At 47.0% G+C, this 6,804-nt stretch overlaps 1 protein-coding gene across 1 annotated transcript in view; it reads right to left on the bottom strand.

Annotated features, from left to right (window-relative positions):
- ITGB5 (integrin, beta 5) overlaps positions 1 to 6,804 on the bottom strand; it is a 126,010-nt gene that overhangs the window by 117,780 nt on the left and 1,426 nt on the right. The gene's annotated exons all lie outside the window — the stretch shown is intronic.

Genomic DNA, 6,804 nt, shown 5'->3' with positions numbered 1-6,804 from the left:
GCCGCATAAACTCATGAACAACACTTTCGAATTACCAGAGACTGAGCACTGGGAACTTGGGCTGGGGGTCCAGGGCTCAGGGAAATAAGAGCTCCTCAGTTCTGAACTGCCCCAGACCAGACTGGGCTCTGGTCTTCTGTCTACCAGCCTAAAAGACCTTGGAGACAATACTGAAGAGGCTCAAAGGACGTGACAGACACCTGGAATGAAAACACATTGAACTGCAAAATATTTAAGTCTTTCCCTACTATTTCTATTATTATTAAATATTCACATGCAACAGTTAGGTAATTTTTCTGCACTCAAAATGACTGCCCTAAAATTAGGTTGCTGTTGGGACAAATTCAAATTCAAGAAACCTGCACTAAGCATGTCCTAAGCAATGAGCCAGGACAGATGAATGACCTAGGCCCTGCTCCCCAGGAACTCACAGTGTGCCAGGTAGCAGACAAGAGCTCTGGGACCCAAGACCTTGTGTGTTGATACCCATGACAGTGTCAGAGTTACTCCCCTTGGCATCTCTCCTCTCTCTACCTATTAATATTTCAGAGAGTTTGGATTTGGTGGATGAGTCACTCAGCACCAGCAGACATTTTGAAAAGGAAGGAAACAATAATAAAAAGCTAAACAGCTGGAGTTCACAAATGTCAGAGTGTTGTGTCTAGGCCACAGAAATGGGCGCTAGTGGCCCAGACAATGGCAACATCTTATCTTGGTTGCTGTTTGCATAATGACCATTCCCAGCTCAACTTCAACTCCCTATAGCACTTTCGCTTAATGTCTCTGAAACCTGGGGTTTACTGAGAACTATAACCTAAAGTATGCCCCCCTTCCGAAATTCACTGACTCACTCCTCTTTCATCAATCATATCCAGGCAGCCACCACCATGTCATCCCTTCAAGACGTCTGAGATGCCCAGGCCCTCCAGTCTGCATTCCTACAGTAGCCTCGTGGCTGGCCTCCCTCCATCTAGCCTCTCCCCACTTCTGTCCACCCCACGCGTCCAAGGTTAGACAACTACTGAAGCATAGATCCAGCAGTTGGAATTTCCTGATCCAAAATATTCAGTGAGATTACAGCAGTGAGTACGGAAGTGGGTGCTAAGCTGGAATGGCCTTTCTGGCTTGAAGGTGGCAAGACACTGGAGTGCTTTCTCCTCAAGCCCTCAACTATGCCCCACACATTTGTCACATAATAGACAAAAGAGTTCCAGTACAGAATCTAGCAACTGAATAGTCGTGTCTAAATGTTACCATGAAATGCAAATATGCCCTAGGAAGTTTCTGTCTCAGTCAGTTCCCATCTTAGACTGCCTTTCTGAAAACCCATCATCTGCAGAAGACCCAACAATATCAGCTTTACACATATGACTTCTATTTTTAAAACACCAATTCATATAAGAGAACATCATACAGCTATAAAAAAGAATGAGCATGTTCTCTGTATATTGATATGAAGCTTACCCCAATACACTGACAAGTTAAAAATAAAAAGCAAGATGCAGAACAGTGTGTTTAGTGCTGCCTTTGAATAAAATGGAAGAGGAATATTTATAACATATGCATAGAAACACTCTGGATACATAAGAAACCTAAGAGGGATAATCTGGGTAGGAAAGGAAGTCAGAAAAATGTCCCAAGCTAAGTGACAACAAGAAAGGGAGACTTCTAACTATATACTAGTTACACTTTTAAAAATGATGTGAATACTCATATATTACTCATTCAAAAATTAATTTTTAAATAGGCAATTGATTAACTCAAAGGCCTTCCTCCAAAAACCTGTAACTCCATCTAATCATGGGAAAAAACATCAGACAAATCCCAATAGGGGTAACAGTCTACAAAATATCCAGTACTCCTCAACTGTCGAGGTTTTCAGAAACAAGAAAAAGACTGAAAAATTGTCACAGCCAGGAAGAACCTAAGGAGACACGACAACTCAATGTAATGCGATATCCTGAATGGGATCCCAGAACAGAAAAAGGACATTAGGTAAAAACTAAAGAAATCTGAATAACTGATGGACTTCAGTTAATAATAACATATCAATATGGTTCATTAATTGTAATAAATGTATGACGTTAATGTAAGATGTTAATAATAGGCAAAACTGGGTGTGGGGTATATAGGGGCTCTCTGTACTATCTTCTCAATTTTTCTGTAATTCTACAACTGTTCTAAACTTTTAGAAAGATTTTTAAGGCCATTGAAACCATGGGGGAAGGGGCAGGATTAACTGAGTAACAAGCTTTGTGGTTATGTCAGGGACCTAAAGGTAAACGAAACCGGGGCAGTTCCTCAGGCAGCACGTGAGACCCACTGCAGTCCCCAGTCCCTCTACAAGAATGAACTATGAGAGCAGGGGAAGGAGGGGACAATTCTTCTCCACCCAAGGGATGCAGGGAAGGAGAGGACATTTGGGCTGGAATTACAGAATGAGGAGAGGATATCTTGGGCATGAAAGATCAAAGGACTTGTTTTGTCACTTACTGGCTATGTGACCTTGGGCAATTCACTTAACCCTTCCAGGCCTCAGCTTCCTCATGCAAATAACTCAGGGGGTGGACCCAAGGGCCTCTACAGTTATTCCAGCTCAAAAAACCTTGATGCCTTCCAAGAAGGACTTGTTTTGTCACTTACTGGCTATGTGACCTTGGGCAATTCACTTAACCCTTCCAGGCCTCAGCTTCCTCATGCAAATAACCCAGGGGGTGGACCCAAGGGCCTCTACAGTTATTCCAGCTCAAAAAACCTTGATGCCTTCCAAGGGGGTCTCTGTTCCCCACAGTATTTCTTCCTAATAAGCTACTGTCTCTGACTTCAAAGTTGGTTGTAGACGGCAGCATTCCCAGCTCCTCCTCTCAATTACCAGGACTCATGTTCACCCATTATTCATTCACAAATATGCACGAGGCACTGCTCTAGGGACAGAAGCTACAGTAATGAATAAACCCGACAAAAGTCCCTGTACTCAGGAGCTTACACCCTGGTTGGAGACGGACAATGAACAAGATAAGTGGGTAACTACGTGGTGATAGGAGCTAAGGAGAAAAATCACGGGAGGAAAGGAAAGAGGAAGAAGGCGGGGACGAGGTTGCCGCTTTGGGTGGGAGCGGCCAGGGACAACTTGGCTGAGCAGCAGACACACAGAAGGGGCCAGCAGGGTGGAGGCCAGCCATGCAGGTGTCTGGGAGGAGAGTCTTCCAGGCAGAGGGAAGGGCCTGCAGCGGGGGCGCAGCTGGCGTGCTGGAAGGATGGTGTTGCTGGGACGAAGTACGCGAGGGGGAAATGGTGAGAGAAAGCCAGGGAAGTGGGGGCAGAGTTCAGAGTCCTGGCCACTGGAAGTTTTTAAACAGAGTGACATGGTCTGACTTGAGTTTTAACAGGATCACTCTAAGTGAGAGTTGAGAATGACTAAGGGAACAAGTGCAGAAATAGGTCCCAGCTCTGTAAGAGACAAACAACCACCTCTGAAAAGCTCTGGCAGGGGGAGAGATCGATCCAACACGAGGCGGCAGGCCACACTACAGCCCTCAAAGCCTCAGCCACCAGGGAGGATCCAACTTTCTACCCTGTGGCCCAGGAATCAAACCCTGCATTCAGCGGAAGCAAGAAGAAGCCTCACAAACAAATAGGCGCCTGTAAATAAAGCATTCCTTTACATTTACAAAGGCCACTAATCCCATTCCGATTGGAAAAAAGGAAAACAAACCAGGGCAGTGGGCTTTCTAAAGCCCTCAGCCCCAGCCAACTGAAAATACCTGTGAAAAGAGACCCCATACCATTAACCCAGCTGCACACTGCCATGTGAAAGGAGCCCTATTATTTAGGTACTGTGTAATTGTCCCACAATACTGATATCATTAAAACTTTGTAGAATATTTCCACAACCAAACCGAAGAAGAAAAAGTAGTTACCAGGGCAGGCAGGCACAAAGGGCTTTTTGCCAAACTACTTAGATATTTTAATTCTCTGTTGCCTCAGTAGCTAAATAAGCATGGAGAACAAGCAGGAGAGGAATACTAATCAGAGCTAATTAGACCCTGCCTTCCTATGCCTCAATCCCCTTTATAAAAAGCCCCAACTCATGGATGACGGAGTTAAAATGTAAATCCATAGGTAAATAGCAGAGTGCAAACCAAGCCCATGTTTACATTTCATTGTCCTGTCTCTTCTAAACCCATGTTTGGTTACCTGAAGAGAGCTATAAACTCAGCCAAATTCCAACAGCCCCACACCGACCACGGAAAATATAGTTGGGGTGCAGAGAGAGAAAGGGGTACAGGGGTTGCTGCCAACTGAGTCCACTGAATAAAATAAAGGGCTCTCTTAGATTTAGAGCATTCTAATCTGCAGGGCTTTCACTAGAAGATCATTTAATTGCTTTAAAAAAAAAAAAAGCTATGATAGTAAACAGGACTCCAGTCATGCAGCGGATCAAAACCATGTTCCTCTGTCTTCTTAGAGAGCAAGGGCCACGAAGACCTCACCCCATTGAGACCCCTCCCTGGTTTTGTGGGAAGATCATGTGCTGGGTCCTGTCTGGAGACTCTCAGCCATGGGAGAATAAGAAGAGCAGGAGATAACTTTGGCACAGGGGGCGGGTTGTCAGCTGGCCAGGGACTTGTCTGAAGTGATCCCCTTAAACTTAAGGCCAGTTTCCTGCTGCATTCAGTACAGAGATGAAAGTGTGGTGAAAGCAATAGAGGGAGCAACTTGGCCACTGGTCCAGGGACACCCAGGCAGGCATGACCCTGAAGGTCACCTCTTTCTTTTCTCTGGCTAACTAAAGTTTTTCTTTCAAAACATGTTTCTGGTAGTAAGACAGAAACAAGCTCTGGATAAAGTACCTGCAATGCTTCAAGAAAAAAAGAAAAGGGAAAGGCGAGAAGAGGAAAAAATCATGTTTGAAGTTGGCTCTGCAACTTTGGGAAATCAGGAGAAATCACACAAACGTGAGTCTGCCCCTTCTATACCTGAGAAGCTCCAATGCACAAAGAGGGAGTTAGCCAAGTCTGGAGGCTGGTCACCCTGCTTGCTCTACCACCCTGCTGACCCCTGGGGGCTGGCTGGGCTCTAAGAAGTGGCAGAAGATAAACCTATGGTCATAGAGTTGGGCACTGGGAAAGGGTACCCTGAAGGAGTTGGAAATAAACCACCAGGGCTCAATGCTTTCCCCCACCTAAGCTGAGTCATGTAGGTCAAAGGGCACTGGACCAAAAAGTCCTGGTCCTGGCCCACCACTCCCAACCTAAGGGGGTGGGGGGAGAGTGGGCAAGTAACTTCACCCTCCTGGGCTCATCTAAAAAATGGAGATTATTGTGAGATATACATGAACACTGAAAAAGAGAAATCTCCATGCAAATAGTAAATAATGTATTTTCTAAATTCTTTGCAACTGTAAATATTTGAGTTTTTATTAGAATCAGAGAATGTCAAACTGGAAGGGAACTTATAAGCCATCTCCTTTAGCAGTTCCCAAACTTTTGGATTTCCCAGAACACTAAGATTTAAAAATAAAACAAAAGAAACAAACAGAAAAAAAGGGAAGAGGAAATTAATATAGGATTGCCAGATTGTTTTTCATTTTGCCAAAAGTAAAAACTACAACCTATTATCACCAAAAAGTATTTAAAAACTTTTCCCACCAAACAATAAAAAGGGGATAACTTCAAACTAAAGGACAGTCCTTGTAAAGCAGGGGGCCGTTGACAACAACGTACTGTGCTCCCATGAGCGATGCAGGCTGCATCTCCTCTTTGCATTTCCCTGGGGTCGCATAAAAACATCAGTGATGGGCACCGGTTCGATTCCAAGCTCTGGAGTGATTCTTTTCCCATCAAAGAAACCTTGCTACAGTATTAAGTTTGAATTAGGACCTGAACGACATTTTTGTTTGCTCAGACCCTTCCTCCGCTCTCCAGATGTAAACCTCCACCTTCTTCATGTAAATGAGACACCGTAGGAGGAACAGTCCTCTCCTCGGGCAGCCAGGCAACCACTTGGCTCACAAGAGCAACCAAGTATCTCCGGCTTGAAAGTGAATAGAGCACGCCACACAATTATTTCCTAAAGGAAAGGAAGAAAGGAGAAAGTCTGGAGCTTCCTGCATTCGGGGGTGAGGGGAGGGAGGAGGATGGGAGAAGGTAGCGCCAAACAGCGTGTCCTGCCCCTGGGGACTCCTGACGGCCAGGTCCAGCCCTCTCCCGAATCCGAAAACGTAAAGCAGGTAACTGAGGGCTCCTCACGCAGCCGCCAGCCATGGCAGTGTCTGCTTAAGGCGACCTCATGGAGACTGCCCTCCGCTCCAGAACGCTCCACAGCTAGGGGAGTGCGAGGCTCGAAGTGTTTGTAAACCGCGGGATAAAGCCAGGCAGAAGGAATCAGACGGGGAAATCCCAGGTGGGGCGCGAGGCGTGGGACGCGGGTCTCCCCTCGGGTTGCAGTGGCCTGGGGGAGAGAGCGGAGGGGCAACATCCTTAAAGGAAGGCGGTTGGCCTAGGCACCGAGCACCTCTGGGATTCGCTCTGGGGTCCTGGGTCTCGCGCCGTTCCAAGAGACGAGCCCCCCGGACGCAGTCGCCGTAGCCCCAAGCGTTGGCTCCAGGCAAGGCTAGGGGTCTCGCGCCTTCCGCTGCCCTTCGCTTCCCCGGTACGGGGCACGGCTGCATCCCTCCGCGCCTCCCAGCAGCCCGCCTGCCCCCGGCCGGCCACAAGGGCCGCTTTGTGCTCGCGAGTGGAGAGCCCCGGCCCCAAAGCAGGGCTGGCGGCGGCCCTCCCCGCGCCCCGTGCGCGGGCGCTC

Source organism: Galeopterus variegatus, unplaced genomic scaffold, assembly GCF_000696425.1.
Source record: "Galeopterus variegatus unplaced genomic scaffold, G_variegatus-3.0.2 Scaffold1555, whole genome shotgun sequence".
NCBI lineage: Eukaryota > Metazoa > Chordata > Mammalia > Dermoptera > Cynocephalidae > Galeopterus > Galeopterus variegatus.
Note: the sequence above shows the minus strand (reverse complement) of the source record. Positions and strands in the feature narration are given on the sequence as shown.